A 19,102-nucleotide genomic window follows, 5' to 3' on the forward strand; every position below is an offset into this window, starting at 1 on the left:
GCTTGTTCGTAGTTTTCTGTTGTCATGAGAAGACAATAGATTCACACCTTTCTCGGAGATTTGCAGAAAATTATCACCATCATTTCTCTACAAGTACCCAGTAACCCAGTAGTGCATATGGCAGTGGCGAATGCTCCTTGTAATCGATTACATGCAGCTTACCATATTTTTTTGACATCGTAAGTAATGTTTTATAATACTGTAGTATTATTAGGAAAAAACACATCACCAAAAAAATATATTACTTTTCTTGGGTAAGTAAATTTATACATTCCTTTATTCCATACAGCGACCTGTTGCGCCTCTATTGGCCAAAATTATAACTACTGGATTACACGAGATTACTCTGCTCACTTTAAAATCACTAATTCAAATACGTCTTTAACCTAAAACTTTAGAATCTCGTTCGAAAAATTACACTTGCGATTACAGTAAAATCTTGCAGCTTTCATTAATGCAATTTAGTCTTTCAATACTTTTTCATAAGGGCTAGTATTCTTTAAATTACATCAATTTGACTTACGACAGTCTAAGGGAGGTGACAATATACGCACTCGTTATGTGTAAGAAAGAGATAACGAATATATTTTGTATGTCGTAAGTAATTTATCAATCTTATGTTTCGGTGGTTTGAAAGTAAATTTGCTTTTAAATAAATAAATATTTTGATATTTTAATCGAAACGAATTAATATTTTAATCGAAACGAATTAATATTTTAATCCATAATATAGTATAAATCCTTTAGTGGGTTTTAAAAAACAAAGATTCGCTTATTGTTTTTTAATTGTAATTCGTTTTTGTGCATACGATGACAGTTGAATATTGTAGGTTATTCTTCAGTATCCATTTAAACTTTTAAAATTTAGTTAGAGTTATGATAAAAACGTTACTAGTGTATAGTGTTAAGAATAAATATTTATGAAGAATTATAATATGTATAACTTATGTCGTTTTGTGAATAATGATGTGCTATAAAAGTCGATGAAACAATGATTCTTAAAACATAATTTATGTTTTGTTTGGTGAACTATCGTACTCGGTAAGGAATACTTTTAAATTATTATCATTTATTAAGAAATAGTGTTTTATTTCAAGACAAGTAATAATAGTCTGACTTATTTAATTTATTAATTACTTTTTCGCTGCTTGGCGCAAAACGCGAAATAGCTGCGCGGATGGGTCGTCGCTTTCTAATGACTTGAGCGGAGGTTCGAATCCATAGGGGTTCTAATTTTTTTTTGCAATTATGTTTTTTTAAATTGTATTTTTTTAAATCAAATGTTTGTGCTACATTAGAAAATATTTTTACTGAAACTATTAGCCGCTGGAGCCATTTGTTATGAATTATTTATTAAATATACAATAGACTTGTTTTTTATATGCCATACTACCGCCATGGACATTTTATCAGAATTTTCATAGCTTACCAATTTTAAAACTCACCGCTCGCCACTGGCATATGGCACCACATCAGTCAATAAAATATTGCTGTATAAAACCACATATTTACAAATTTTTTTGTTGCCCTAAGGAATAAAGCCAAGCATTCAACTATTTTTTTTTAAATACCTAGATCATAAAAACAATAAAACGCTTTGCACTTACAGCCAATCTGCTAAAAAAATGCATTTTTTACCATTGAAAATAGACGCACTATATATGAATTTTGCTATTTAAATAAATTATTAAATAATAAAGTAGGCTCTTTTAACCTACTCTCCAAAATTAATCTTAATGTCCCCTTTCGCGTGCCAGTCTGTAGCACTAACTATGCACAACACTCTTTCCTCTATCGTTCTTGCTCAAACTATAATGCTCTTTTTTCATCTATTGATATATTTAACACGCCCCTTAATTCATTTAAAAATTAATTAAGACTCATTATTTCTGGCTGCGATACGCTCCCACTTGCTATATAATGATGCTCACGCTTACACACACCTGAACACTTACTTCCACACCTCTACACTTACTCTCATACAAATACACATAAACACACCCTTTTGTTGTACCACAATTTAATATGTAGGTATGATTTTTATTTAGAAACATCGCTGGTCTATCTTGAAACTGTATCTTTTTAAAGTTAATATATCATTGTCGACTGTTTGTTTCTGTAAGAAGAAAAAATAAATAAATAAATCTGATAGAAGAAAACGTCAACCACTACATTACGATCCGGATTTATCTCCACTCTTCACTAGATTTCGTTTTTTTAAATGTTTACCTTAGAGTGGACATCGAGTCGAAAACACTTTCACGGGATTCTAGTTTTATTTATTATTTTAAGTATTTTTATTACAAACTTTCGTAAAGGAATATGGCGGATTTGTTGCAATATTACAACTTTTTGGAACCACCGAAACAGCAATAATAAAGATATTTATAGGCACAAATCATAGAACACAAGCAAGTCCCTCATCCCTCAAACTAAGGACCACATCAGCACAGCGCTACCACTACTGTAATGGAATAAAACTATTTAATAAACTACCTTCATCAATTAGGGATATAAAGCCACTACGGAGGTTTTCAAGACCTGTGGCGATGTGGCTCTTGGAGACGTAATGCCATGGTGATTGTAAAAATATTTTAATGAGTGATCGTGAATCGCCTTACCACACCATACATATACAACTTGCATCTTGCCTTGATACGGGTTTACCTACATAGATACAACAAAAATAAACATAGAAAACTATACATAGTACTATTAGGAATAATAGACAAATATTTTTTTAATGTTAACCTATATTGTATACAGGATGTTCTTTAAACCCTGTCACATCCGAAACCACGATGATCAGTATGAGCAAGAAGACATATTGGCACATTAAAATAAATTTTTAGAACTACTAAAATCTTAAAAAATACAATATAGAAAAAAACAAATGGTTGCTTACTTCTGCAGTGGAGAAACGAGGAGGGGGGAGGGGAGAGTCTAATACACCGTCAACCGCACGGCCGCGCCCCCTGCGCAGAAGTAAGCAACCATTTGTTTTTTTTTTAAATATTTTATTGTTTTTTATTTTTTTAAATTTTATTTGGTTCTAAATATTTTTTTTAATATGCTAATATATCTTTTTACCTGTACTGAACAACGTGGTTTCAGATATGACAGGGTTTAAATAACACCCTGTATATATATGTGCTGTGTAAATGTGATTTTTTGAAATGCCAAATAAGGTTTTTTTTATTATTATTTTTAATACATCATCATCATCGTTCCATGTCCGCTCCCTAGTTGGAGCATATGGTATCCACAAAGAGCCTCCATGCATCTCTATCGGCTGCCAACTCCTTTGCGTCCTCCCAAGTCATGTTCTCGTCCCGAAGTTCTGACATAAACTGCCGACGAACAGTCAGCAGTGAACGTCCAGGACGCCGAGAACCTGATTATTATTGTATTTGGATAATTTATAAAGCGCCATTTTTGTGAAAATCACCTCAAGGGCGCTGATACCTTGCCAAATAAACAAGCGTGGTTAAGGCTCTCAGGAGGCATCCGCAGTACTGTTGTCACCAGAGTTTGCTGCGTCCGTTTTCTTATTACTTCATTCCGCACAAAGTCAAACCACCGCACACCCAAGATTTTCTGAGACATCTATTCTCAAAACTCAGTATTTTGCTGTTTTGGGCCCTAGTAAGGTGCCACGATTCGCGTCCGTAGAGGAGAATAGGCATTATGCAGGCGTTATATAGGCGGCATTTGGTTTTTTAATACGGTCCATTAGAACAGTTTTGGCTTAATTTGACATCAATTTTTAATTTGACGTTATTTTTTATTTTTCACTTTTTATTCACATCATGCACAATAAATAATTTAAATAAAATTTTACTACTTTTTTTTACCATTGATCTCTAATTCGTAATTAATTATTATGTTTTGATTTATCAAAACACACATTTGTAATCGGCATAAATATTTTTTATTCACAGCTTTCAGCAAATTTTATCATTCCAGTTTATTTTATTTTGTTACTGTATATTGTGATTCATTCATTTATAATGTAGCAATTTTCATTCATAAAATAATTAAGCGGTTAAATAAGATAAAAAATATGATAAAATTTAACCAACAAAGCCATAAATACGAAACTAGAGATTAAAAAAGATAAGTTTACCGACGAGGAGAAAAACTCATTGTGCAGGGGTTTAAAACTATAAAATGAGTCACTTGAAGAAATAAAATTAATGAAGCGCTTTGAAATATTTCAAATCAATTTGAAAACATACATATTATATTTATGTTCTTGATAAATTTAGATATAAAATGAAATGTTACTAAAAGTTTGTATACCTTAACTCAGAACTCGCTATAGAAGCCCTTTGGCTAATTAATATAACAAAAACGTTCCAATTTTTTGGTTTGTTTTTACAGCAAACGTGTAACGGGCGGTTTCGGTTTGCGCTTGCAATGTGGAAGTTCTGTGATTTTTAAAAATTACTCGTTAAAAAACTATTAAACTAAGCCAATTTTTTTTAATGTATCGTAATTATCAGCGTTATGATTTTTCAAAGTTTTGACTCTGCGAGTGACGCCTTAAGTTCTATTTCGCTTCTTCTCGGTCAGTTCTGCCGATTGGTATGTTGTATTACCGTAAACCGGAAATCTTTCACAACTCTCTTATCATTGGTTGATTCATATTGTTATCCCTATGGTGGTATGTAAAGATCAGTAATAAGACTTGTTGTAGTTGACTGTGGTTTATTATAAATACTTATTATACTGTGGTTAGAGAGCGACTGTTTACTAGGAGAGACAAATCTAGAATGATTTGCCAAGCTACGTGGGTATGCAGACGACTGTAGATAGTAGATATGTTATTGTTACCAACAATATACCTACATTCCTTACACATATGAACTATCAACGCCGTTAAAAGTAGATCGTTTTTATTAAAATAATTCATTTTTTCATACATTTTCAAGAAACTTTGATGGATGGTTTAATGCTCTAATTTTTACTGCGCGTAAGAAAACATTTTTTGTATCCAATTTCCTAGGGGGCTGAAGTTCCTCATTCTCGACCTGAGTACATACGGCCCGTCGCATCGCTCTAAACTATAGCTATCTTCGTGGTTGATAATCATAGAACGGTTTTTGTCCGTATGAGCGACTGTATTAGCCGTGTTTTTTTAATTTTTTTTAATTATTTGTTCGGATAACCAACAGTTCCAATTATCATACATAAAAAACATAACAAATAAGCTAAAAGTTTTCACAAATAGCACCACAGTAAGTTAAAATGTATTCTCAAACATAAAATAAACAATGATCTGAATCCAAAAGAAAAAAATTGAAAAAAAACTACAAAATTATTTCGAAAGCAAACGCCGCCCGTCATACTCTAAGGTTCTTAATATAGTTTTATTCGCTTTTTATACATCTTGATTTTTTCTGTTTTTTCATTATGTAATTTTATATTATTTAATTGAGTACTCACTGTTTTTTGGCATATTATTTATTACTCTCATTTAATACTCTATGTTTATTGTGAGTTTATAGAAACCATATCGCAATTTTACTATCATTTCAATTAATTTTTTGTATTTTTTTTCTATTGTTTTCAATGATCTTATTATTTTGTATATTTGTTTATGTATGAATCGTAATTTGTATAATTTATATTTTAATATTTATATCTGCTTATTTTTTTACATTGTCTTCTTTGGAATTTTATTATTTATCCCTTGTTTTTCCGGATTGTTATTCTATTGCATCACATGTTATTGTAATTGAATTAATTTTACTGTGTATTTTTTATTGTTAATTATTATGGCTTAGCACGGGCACAGCATAAAAAGCCTTATCAACAAATTTATATTAATAAATCTCCCAAATCAATGTAGGCCATCACTTTGCAATCGCGTTTTTGTCATAGGGTCTATAATACCGTGGAATAGTTACTACAACTATAGTCCTCAAAATATAGCTTGATTAAAATGGCAGCTGCCAAACTAATGTCACTAGTGATGGGAAATTATTGATCACTGATCATGTACCGATCAAATCGATTTTATCAGTTTTTTCATGCAAACATGAGACTCTGTTTCCGAAAATTGATATAAAAACGCAAAAACAAGCCTAATTATAATAGGCACACTATGTGTGTTTTAGACAATTATTAACTAAAAAACAAGACATGAAATACTTTTTTTCATGAACAACAACAAATGAACTATTTTTTATTCGATCGATTTACATTGATCAATCTGTCTCATCTCTCACATTTTTGCAAAATGACGTAACCTTGTAAGAACGTCGTTAATAATTAGGTTTATTTTAGTTGTTTTTAGTTTTAATTCTGATTAAAAATAATTATGTTGATTTATATATTTTATTTATGCGAGTGACACAGTTTTAAATAGTGTATCGGTTGCACAAAAATCCATCATTAAAATAATACTCAGAGTCCCGATACAGACATCTACTGAAGAAATATTCCATAAATCACAACTTATGACACCAAAACAATTATACGCTAAAACAATACTCACTTATAGATTCAAAAACTACTCTTACTCAAATGAAAGACATAACCCCCACAATACATCACATACAAATAATATAATCACTAGATCCTCAACACATAAACAACTTAAACAAATACAAACTAATACCACTTTCGGACAAAGGGATTTTGAGTATTATTCAATTAAAATCTATAACCTACTTTCACTGTCTATTAAAGCAATTAGTAATGAGAAAATGTTTAAAAAGGCTTTAAAAAAATGGATAGTGGAGCTAGGTAGAAGTAAAATGGATTGTCTCATTCGCCCATACCAATGCTGAATCAACTGCTCCACAACTGTACAGCTTATGTTAGGTTTTTGTTGTTTTCATTGTGTGTTTTGTAATATAAATAATATAGATGTACATAAATACCTTGTTTTTAAAACGGAATATTTGTTAATTATGTTTGTTTTTTAAGTGAGTCTTCTTTGTTTATTCTCAAATGTAATTTAAAAAAACTAAATTGTTAAGTGTCCTCGGCACGGGAAACCCCAGTGAGGTCACATTATTTTTATTATTAATTATAGTTTGTAAGCGAAAAATATGAATAAATAAATAAATATGTCAAGCATTGTATTAAAAAAAATTAACATGCCAGATACGAATGATTTTTCGTGTGTCAATATTAAACACTCCTTAGACGTTACTACAACATTTTGTCCTCACTTTTGCTGACAACTGTCATTCTAATCAAGGACTATAGTTAACTTCAAAATCAGCATCTTTGAGTTACCCACTAAAAACACATCTGCGTATCTTCCTTCATAATTTAAACGCATGCCTTGACTATTTGAAGCATTCATGAAGGCGAATAAAAAAAAGTGTTTTTAGTGGGTAACTCACAAATGCTGATTTTAAAGTTACCTATGTTAGGTAGTTGTAGTAATTACCCAGCGATATATGACCTTGAAATTAGCACGTGTTCTTCGTTTTATAAATATATTGTAATATACATGATATTAAATATATAAGTATTTAAAAGAGTTGCACATCCGTAAGGTGACAGTAAGTATAAGTGATAATGTATTGTGACACCGTCACGTTAATTTTGTTAGTGGTTAGCGTGGGTTTATCATTGATGATTAACAATGGATTTTAAACAAATGAAATAGGAATTAATTTTACACGATCATAAAACATCCTTAAGTGTTTTTTACTCCCGTATAATGAAGCAAATAAAGCCTGTTTTTACGTAATACCGGCGGTGACGCGCGGCATTTGTGTATTTAAAAGAGCGCCATGAAGACCGAGGGGTCACAGAGATAGGACGGTCTCGCCAGAAGCACAGACTACGGATATCTTGTCAGAATTCAGAAGACGACAGGCGGGAGATTTCCTTTCACCGTGACTTGATCAAACTGATGTAGTTAAAAAAATAAAAATACAAGGTATTTAAACTTTACATACCGCGAAACCATCCAATTTTGCCCTGGATGGATATTTTGCCCAAAAAGTCTGATCTATGATCAACCTTTAAAAAAATATATTTCCATTTGATTTCGGTAAATTTGGTACATTAAGGACGAAGGTAGATTTATGTCACTATCTTCCCTCAAAAGCTTTAGTCACTAACTTTACTCAGTGGCTTGTCAGAACCTGTCTAAGTGCGCGTGTAATTTGATGCGGGCCAATTACGACTCGTGTTTTTTAATATATAATTCGATAGCAAAGACAAAGATAAGTTTTTCTTGTTGCATAATATAAACAAAGGTTTTTAGATGGTTTTCTGTTTATATTATGTGCGGTCAGTAGCTTAAATCAAGAATTATGACGATGGGCAAATTAAAAGGCATAAGTTGAGCCTCTAGGTTGTCAATTTTGCCCAAACGAAAAAATGTGTTAGGGTTGTCACTTTCTTATTTTTATAATTAGTTTAAATTAAATTAAAACTATTATGAAGGTTTGGCAGACATGAGGTATTTTAGATTTTCAAAAATATTATCATTATTGTGGATAATTTAATTTAATTCTTCTTTGCCTTTCTTAATTCATTTGATAATGTGTTTTTATATTCCTTACATTGCTTTTTTATAGATTCTGAAGCATTTCTCATTTTTTATATAGTATACAATTTGTTTCTATATTAGATCATTTTCATTATATCTGGAGTTAACCAGGCTCAATTATTATCCACCCTTGAACGATGTTTTTTTCACTTTCGTAGCTATGGACTTAGATTCCGAAATAATTTATATTAATTTTAAAAATTGATGTCGTCTAGTTTTAACCTTCTTAGTTGTTCGTTAACTATATTCCTGAAACAGTTATTATTTCTCACAACAAAGGTATAAGTATTTGCCACTTTGAAAAATGTGTGTACCTACCTGATATTAAAAAATGACATTTAGGTAATTAAGACTAAGATAATTGGCATGTGTACTTAAATAAAACATTTCTTTAAATAAACAAGATTTATTAATTTTTCTTAAGTTATCTACCAGATTTTGACAACCCTAAGGCCTATAAATTGCTTGTATGAAAACAAGTAAAGTTTGGCGGGTAAATTTTCCTAGTTGTTTTTAGACGAATATTTAACGAATATAGCCATTGAAAATATGCTCAAACGACAATTTTGCCTTTGAATTAATCATTCAATAAAGTAGTTCTTAGACAAGATCGTCATATGAGCTACAATTCAACAAATAATGGTTGCGGGCAAACATGGAGGAACATGCAGGTAATTTTGCCCGCCATCAAAATTTTAAATTGCTTGAAATCGCATTTAAATGTGACTGAATTTACAATTGCTACCCAATTCAATGATTACCATGGTCATTCTTCATAATTAAAAAGTAAAGCACAACATACATTTTTTTTCGAAAAAATAAACATAATTGCAAAAAAGCGGGCAAAATTGGACGGTTTCGCGGTATTACATTATATTACATATTTTATTTGTACGAAATATTCAGAATCAGCTAAAGTGCTGGTATTATATATAATAACACAATAGTTTAAATAAAAATTAGACAAAATAACATCACATATCACTCGCCACACGGGCTGTAAGAACTGTTTTATTTAGTTGTTTTTTAAGTACGTACATGTCAATAATATTTTATAAGCTGTGCTACATGCATGATTGCGGGATTTATCATTTTGTGACTTATATGAAGGGCGTCAGAGTTAACTCTTAAAAGGCTGTGCTGTAAAATTATTTTACACGCAGTGATGTAACAACGTGTAGCTACAAGCAAAAGACAGAATATTCTGATGTTCAGACTTTTGAAACAAATAAACTAATTCCTTTTCCAAAACTTTCCAAAACTATAATATAATTTAGGCCTGTTATGGCAAAATAAATTTGAAATCATAAATACGCCGGTCATATAACTAGCGTAACACTTCCGCTAAATGCCAATAACCGACCGTACGAATTTCTTTTTTTGTTTTTGTCTCTTTCACACAAACACTGGCCACAGAAAAGCGTCCCTGTCTTCCTTGTTATAAGTTATATTCTCGTGCTCTTTCTTATGCAGTAAAACATATTTATTGTGGGATATCACTTTCATTAGTATAATTATTCTTCGCATAGTAAGGATAAATATTTTTTGTATAAAAAATCAGCACATTTATACAAATTTTACTTTCCAAATCCGATGTGAAAGTGTCCATTTGAAGAATACAAAAAATACAACTTCATCATTTAGATAAAATAAGAGAGATAATATCATATCTCGTATCCTACGACTCGTGTCACATCACAGCCGCACAAGAGTTAAGAAATAAAAAAATAATAATAAGAATAATTTAATTTGATGTTATTTGATGTTATTAAATTTATAAAATTACAAGAATGGACATAGGCTATTGTGATACAAGTTAATACAGTTTTTGCTACAATTCGTGTTTTTAATGTGGTGATGAGAATGAATGACAATATCAGACAAAGGTCCTGCATATAATTTGCCAAACTTACAGTGAAATTTGAGATATATGAAACTGAAAATTTTAAAAGAGTAACTCGTTTATTGACAAAAAAACATTGCTTTTTTGGCAATTTCGGTATGTGGAGGAATGATCAATTCACAGGCAGGAAATTTGCGTTTCAACGGTTTTTAATACAGATGAAAATAATCAAATGAATTTACTAATCAAATGAATCAAATGATTGGTAATTTAATTAATTAAATGATCAAATGAATCATTTTTTAAAAATCAAAAACTTTGTTCCAAAAACGGAAAAATTTCTAATGTATGAAGCCTATGTAAAAACTAAAATATGTTATACGCAACTACTATGGAGAACAGGATATCAAAATGACATAAACAGACTACAAAGACAACAAAATAAAATATTAAAGTTAGTATATGACCTTGCCTGTCTAACTGCAACTAGAGAACTTTTTAAACAAACTAACCAATTAAATATAACTGAACTCTTTCAACTAGAATCATTAAAATTTATCCATAAATTAGCCACTAATGTAATTGTAGACGAAGTACTAAAACTTGTAAAAAAATGTAATCAACATGGACATAATACGAGAATATCATATCCAACTTTCTAAAACAAGTCAAGGACAATCAAGACTAATAAAACCAGGGACTGAAATTATACAATAAACTACCAGACAAAACTAAACAAAAGACTCAGACAAACTTTTCAAAGGATGTAAAAAATATTATTTTGAACAACATAGTATGAATAAAAAATGTTTTTAACTTTTTGGAAAATGAATGTAATAATCCGTAAGGGTTAATAAATAAATTTTCAAATAATTTTTTTTTTTTTTTTAATCTGGTACAGCAAAGACGATAGATAGGCATTTCAGAGGGTTGGGGGCGCTGTGCAATAAACTTCCCAACTACAGAGGGCGGGGGCCGGGCGGTTGGGATTCTAACTTCAATTTGCAGTTTGATATCAATTTCAATTTCTTTATTTTATACGTTTATGTACTTTACAAAAATGTTTCAAGGCATACATAACACGAAAAAATTCATTCTTAAATTTAAATATACAAAGATAGTAAAATAAAAATACCCAGCAATTATAGAAAAGGGATGCTATCCTCACTGAATTTTTTTTCACTAATATGAAAGATGTCGATATCCGAAGATGTACAGTTGAGTAAAGACATTGCTCTTCCTACTGGCATTACCATCAGCAGGTTGGTTCTGCAAGCAGGAAGATAAAACAGCTTCAGCTGCCTATGTCTAAGGTAGTCATTAGGATCATAAAGAAAAATACTCTCCATTGCACCCTTGTTGGTCGTAATCCACGGATTAATTGAACATCATCCTGTATAGGTTTATATTATATAAAAAGCCCGTATTTTTACAAATAAGTCATTTTTAGAAAGAAGAGATAAGAAAAAAGACAAAAGAAACTATTATAAAAGCATCTAATCAAAAACATACAGAAACAGTATTTTATGTTTATAAATTGTTTTGGGAACATTTTAGAGAAAGGAATGTGGAAGTCTAGGCATTTAAGGGGCTTTTTTTTATTAATAAAGAAATATTTGCGTTCTTATGATTACCCAAATATTTAATTTTGAGGGCCATTTTCAACGATTTATAAATAACTCACTATTAGAAAATGGAATCAAGTTGGGGTAAAGTGGGATTCGAACCACGGAACTTTGGTCCGTGAGTCCGAGACACTGGCCACAGGACCACAACCCGATTAATTATGGCTGGTTTAAATGGCCACTTTACAAACTGTTTAACATTCTTCGATTTTCTTATTTAATTTAAGAAATATGGATGTTCAAACATAGGGAGAATAATTAATGTTACAAAGTGTGTAATGTGGCCATCTAAACCAGTCAATGACAGGCCACAAGCCCTGTAAATGCCTAGAGCTCCATATTCCCTTCTCTAAAATGTTCTCCATCTCTTTTGTCATGTCTTGAATATCTAAATATATTAAGTCTCCCCTGCAGAAGTAAGCAACCGTTTGTTTTTTTACCAATATTTAATTTTACAAATTTTCTTCGTTCTAAATATTTTTTTAAATATGCTAATATGTCTTCTTGCCCCTACTGATCATCGTAGTTTCGGATGTGACAGAGTTTAAAGAACACCCTGTATAGGATTCACACCAAAATAATACATATTGAATGTTTTATTTTTTTATTAATTAAAAAAAATACATGCTCTTCTGTAAATTTGCTACATGTCGCTTAGTAACTTTTTCCTTTCCAGCGTCGATATAATATATTGTACAAAAAGCCAAGATAAATCAAATAAATTTAAATTTTTTGAAATATATATTTATGCATTACGTAAATTTCACACCTTTACACGAAAATATAGATTAAAAATAAAATAAACATTAAAATAAAATAACATAAAATCACAGAGTGATAAAATTTTACCATAACAAAGTTTTCCAACGCCACTTCTTAACTTTAAATTGATGCAACAAAAGCATTAATACTACCTATCCGAAAATTCGCGTGGTTGAGAAAACATACATTTTGATTGGGAAAGTTGACTCATGATAGGAATAATTAAAATAATATAATACAGATAGTACAATTTTAATGTGCAACACAAAACCATAATTCCTTTATGAGAAAGAATAATTTTAGAATGTAAATAACGCTCTGAAATAAAAAGTATTGAAGATACAAAATAATTCAAAGCCAATCTAAAAAACATATGAAACTCACTTCATTCCAATTTCCTTTATTAGTTAATGATTCTTATAGTAAAATATTATAGTCTAAATGAGAACAAAGCTTTGAAATTTTTCAATAATTCAAATCAACAAATACCTACTTGCAAAAAACAAACATTTTGAACAAAAGAAAAATGTAATATAAAACTACTTCAAAAATGCAGATAAGAAGATTTGTGGATTACATTTGAGTTTGGAGATAGTAAAATGAGAAAACCATTCGACCAGTTGTTTTAATTACAAAAAATTTGATACATGCCCATTAAGTTATTTTGATTATTCCCAACAAAGTTCATACAAAAACTAACCCATTTGATTGTAACATACCGACAAAAAAACTTAAAAAGTATGTTATCCACGTGAATCTAATAAAATTTAATAATTAATATAACATTTAATTAGTTTTCGATTGAATAGTTATGATTAATGCTGAAATATTGGTTATGGTGTACATTATTTAATGATTCTTAAAATATTTATGCATCCACAAAAACACCTTTACATGACATGAAAAAAAAATTGTTCGTATGGAACACTATTTGGCAGTATTAAAATAAGAAATCGGCCATCTTATTATTTAAAAAGTTTACATGTTATCAGCAGGTTGGTGAATTGAAAATCAATTTAAATAAATCACTTGTATATTATATATTATCATAGTAGATTTAACTATACTTTGAATTGTGTTTTATTCAGTACGTGTATTCCATACAAAAAGGATAATATTAAATAATAATTTGTAAATTCAATATTTTGTTTAGTACCTATTTATTAACTTGAAGTGCATGTAAATGAATTTAGTTTACAATATTATTTTTTGAAGTACAAATAAATCTTAATAATATTATAATCTAACTATGAATAAAAAACCTGCATGCAATGTTGCCATAAAAACTATAATTATTATTAATGAAAATCCAAATAAAAATATAATATATGTATATTTTTATCAACAAGAGCCAATGTTAAATGAATGTTTTTTTTATTTTCATAATATTATTAAAACCATGAAGAATGTTATAATTTTAATCAAATGGCAAATCTCTAGAGGATATTAAATTTAATAAAATGCAAAAAATTAAACAAGGGACATTAAAATAACCAGATGGTACTATAAACTGAATAGAAAACTACTTTATCGACAATTAATAAAAAATGACATGAGAATCACCGGCGAGTCATTGGCGAGAATGATATATTTTGACCAATCAAATAAATTATAATGATTTCGTTTGATCTGGAAGTAAAATTAAGCTCAAATATATTTTCAAATATGGAAACAAAAGTAAATATTATTAACTTTTGCATATTACAATTTAGTGTAATATTGAAAAAATAAACAAAATTTAAAAATATTTACTTTTATTTCCATATTTGAAAATATATTTGTGCTTAATTTTACTTCCAGATCAAACGAAATCATTATAATTTATTTAATTGGTAAAATTATATCATTCTCGCGCCGGTGATTCTCGTGTCATTTTGTATTAATTGTCGATAAAGTAATTTTAACTTATTTAACTAGAGCATATTTAAGAGGCATGCATCAGTATTATTACAGATTAATTTATTTATCTACAAACAACAAAAGATTCATAGAAATCATTTGAAAACATGCAAAATTGAACTGCAAAACCCTAATACAGATCTTTTCAAAGTATGGGCATCAGTTAAAAAAAATCCCGAGTGCTTCAGGACTAGGTATAACTAACTTAATATTACTGAAGTAAAAAATCTCTTTTGAGTTTTACGAGACAATGGTACGCTTGTTTTGCATATATTAATATTTTGAATCGTGGTTCTAGGTGTGAGATGCAAATTATCAGTTCTTTTAATGCAGTCTGTTTCTCGTTTTCATTTTTATGTTAACCAATGTATTTCCACATCGGTTAAAGAGGAGTTGGAAGCCTCGAAAGTTTTCACAGTTCAAGTAGATTTGAAAAGCACTGCCCTATTATAGTAAAATAATTAATAAATATTAGTAGATTCAGTCAAATATGTGAACTAAACAAGTCGGCTAATAGATGAGCGGACAATTATCCCAAACAATAATTTGATCTGGAAATATCCTTATTAAACGATGTTATCAATATGATTCTCTCAATCTTGTCATAAATATTAGTCTCTTTATTACTACTTATTGAGAAAAACATAACTATTTCAAACTTAACGATCACGTAAAAAAGCCTTATATAAACTAATGGCTTATCATAGAGACATTAATATTTTTTATAAAATGCATTACCATTCCTTAGGTGTGATTTTGAACGCTCTCACGGGTGTAGAGAACGCTTCGTTAACACGTAATTAGTATGTAGATTACGTGAAAGCGAAGCATTCTCTACTCTCACAAGAACGTTCAGGATACCATCCCTAAACAATAAAATTGATTAGTAATTTGATTATTCATTTCATAACCAATGTCATCTTTACATACCTTCTTTCACATAAAAAAAGGTAATTAACGGGGCTTGATATTTTAAATCTTTGTATAAATTTAATGACAAAATTGAAAAAACAAACAAATGGCAAGGAATCAAAGGTTTGGAAACTGCACATCCATTTTAACATCTTCGTATGTAGTGCAATGGCCACATTTGCTGAGTCGATTCATTAACAAAGTTACTTGCGTCAATAAAGGTTTCAGATCTCTTACTTTACGAAATCAACAGATGGAAGAATTGAAGTAATTGATGCTTGAATATAAGCAGAATAGCGAAGATCACTTAAACCGGTCAATTACCGGTCGAAAGCTCAATTAATGCCAAAACTTCAATATGTATTCTTTATATATCAATAGTTTCCACGATCTTGGTCTCGGTACAACAAATGCGTATAAAATATTAACTTAGTAGAAAAGTCATGCATCTGTATTTCGGCCAGTTTTGTGATAAACTAGTTTTAAACAGAGTATACACTACAAACACTGTGACTACAAAACTCTGTAATAAAACCAGATAATTATCAATTAACTTTTATTTTATTACATAAATGCCCAGGGGGCTGTTACAATAAATGTTATAAAATGTCCATAGTAACAGTTGTAAAATAAAATTATAATTTAAAATATAATAATAACATAGGTAGAAAAAAAGAAAATAAGGAAAAAAGAAAGAAAAGAACGATATTTAACTAAATAATATATATTACGATGTTAGTTTAGTACGATTTCACTTATGTATATCCTCCATTGATGAGTTGAATTAGACCCAGAAACATAAAGATTATGGCAATAAATAATTACAACATCTTCGCTGAAATAACATTTTTTAAAACATAACGTAACATAGGTCAATGTCAATGGAAAAGGAAGGGAGGTCTATGATAGCTTCGTCACAGTTATTTAACTTATAAGTGATGCCAAGATTTCTGCGTTAATTATGCATGATAACTACTGGTAAATTGAGTTGTATTGTACGTAGGTGACTGCTAATAAAGTACCGCAAATATAATTTGTAATAACCATAGATACAAAAGAACTCTAGATATTATGTGAAGTGGGCATGACCAATCCAATTGTATATAACAAAATTTTACCAAACCTTATTAAGTAAAGAATACAAGAACTTGCCGGCAAAAATTGTGACCAAAGCATTAAGATAATATACATGTTATAGACATTGGAATATTTGACCGCATTCGTTTTCATGAGTACGAGCAGCTCACAATCAATAGCCATTTAGTTGAGCTCGCTAAAGCAGCAAAGGAAAAATATATGGATGTTCGTTTTCACTATTTGATAAAAACTACAAAGCCAAGGTGTTAAAGAAATATCTTTATTTTACGGGTCAGTAGTTTTCCTGCCCATACGAGGGCCACCTTTTAAGCTTTCACAAACGACCACTAGATAGAACTATTGAGATGTGACCACTGAATAGGGAAAGTGTTAACCCACCCTATGGCAGATTTCGCTTGGTATTTTAAACTTTCTATTTAAACTATGATTATAATTAATCTATTAATGCTGTGATATTAATAGCTGTGCACATAAATTTAAATATTGTTTTAAAATAAACAGATTCATAATTTTTTTATTCACCTAGTAAGCATTTACATAATAATACAAACGTATTGTCTGAATTGCATGTAATGTAGGAGGCGTGTTTTTTAAGTAAGTACCGTTTTGATATTTAAAAAAAACAAGTAAACTTTTTGGAACAATTTTATTTTTACATGAAAGACCGCAGCTTTATTTAATTACCACCAATACTAAGACACTTGTCGTATCGAACTCCAGGCTTTTGTATTCCATCGTAATAGTAATTTTCCGCCAAATGCACCAAATCGTCAGTGATCACTAAGATTCGCCCACTCTGTTCCTCGTCATGAACATTCGTTCGGCCATCTTGGAAAGCTCTGACCCGTTTGCGTATCATTCCATCACGCATAATGTTTTGTCCATACACTTCACAAGTTTGACGGTGAATGTCAACTGCTTTCACGTCTTTAGCACTAAGAAAACGTATAACTGCGCATGTTTCAAAGTCGGCGGGATTCTCTATCGGCGGAGGCATTTTAAATACGCAAAAGCAAATGAAAACAGGATGGACTGATGCTGTGATAGGGTCTGTGGCTTGTCAACAAATGTAGGTACAGTGCGCAAGTGCGGGACACCGACCGCAGCGCTGCGGTGGAATTTCAAAACGGTACTTTAAAAAATCGCCTCGCATTTCAGTACTTTTACTTTTCTGTAGAAGTTTCTGTATATTGCCTTAATAATGCTTCGTTATATCATATTATTTTATGTTCATAATAAATTAATGTTTTACATTAAACTAGTTCTTTTTTTATTTCTTCATAAATATTATAAATATACTTAATGCGTAACACCACTAATCACAAAGCACTCGATACAAAATACATATCACTAGATAAATGGTCAGTAATCGTAATTTTAAAATGTGAAATATCTATTGTTTCGGGACAGCAATATTAACACAGCACAGTGATATGATGAGATAGAAAGCTGACTGTTCGTATTGGGTATTTGCGTTCTACATCCAAAAGGTCTTTTGTGAATTGGCGACAGCAGTTTCAGTAATAATATGCAATATTATTGCCACTTCTAGTCTTTATTCCCTATTCAGTGGTAATACCAATGAAGGTTATCCTATATTACATTGGGTAAAATACGACAGCTGTAGCAGTTCTGTCTGTGATGTGTTCACTTTAAATCTTAATGCTACTTAATAATGTTTTGACAGATTCATGAATTTGGCATTGCCTGGCGGTAAGAATTAGGAAGTATTAGAAGGTCATGTTATATTTGCCACTATAATTTTTGTTTTTTGTGTTCACGCTTTAATTAATACTAGCGATATAGCTTTTTTCTCGGAATTATTCTAAGCAATTTGTCATTTTTTCTACTATAGTCAAGCAGGTGTTAATGATTAGTGAACTAATTTGTTATGATGACATAAGTATTATTGTTACACATAGATATTTAAAATCCGATAATTTTTTTAATGATTTTTCTAGGCAGGTCATGTTGCAAGAATGAAGAAGAACTGACCACCTAAAAGGCTCCTATATAACAATCCAATGAGGTGAAAGGAGACATATTCTGAGGTGGTTGGATTGTGTGAATAACACCACATCCTTAGGCTTAAGGAACTGGAGACAGGGAGAAGGGAAGAAATTTCCTGGAGACTGACAGGAACCTTAATAATGCTGATTACTATATTGCAAACAAACACTGGATTTACAACATAAGGAGATTTGTGAATTTTATACAGTAATGTAAAGCACTTAAACCAGACGACAGGCCAGAATCCCTGTAAATACCTTGACTTCCACATCCTTTTTCAAAACATTTATCCGTGTCTTTTTTTTAATAAACAATTTGAAAATAGAACTTTTGATAACACTGAACTTTCTCATAAGGCCCTCGAGTTGTGGGTGAGAAAACTTTTGCATGGCTATGTTAGGGGTATGTCTCTAGCTGGTGTGACTAGCA

General features: G+C 30.4%; 1 long non-coding RNA gene across 1 annotated transcript; it reads left to right on the top strand.

The window, feature by feature from the left end:
* The first annotated feature begins 925 nt into the window (after window positions 1–925).
* On the top strand, window positions 926–18,970 carry LOC148276904 (uncharacterized). The gene is made up of 2 exons (XR_015823634.1): window positions 926–1,041; window positions 18,625–18,970. It is a non-coding gene; the product is annotated as an uncharacterized LOC148276904 (long non-coding RNA).
* The last annotated feature ends 132 nt before the right edge of the window (window positions 18,971–19,102 follow it).

Source organism: Micrasema longulum, unplaced genomic scaffold, assembly GCF_059751315.1.
Source record: "Micrasema longulum isolate JH-2025_06_02 unplaced genomic scaffold, ASM5975131v1 h1tg001131l, whole genome shotgun sequence".
Classification (NCBI taxonomy): domain Eukaryota; kingdom Metazoa; phylum Arthropoda; class Insecta; order Trichoptera; family Brachycentridae; genus Micrasema; species Micrasema longulum.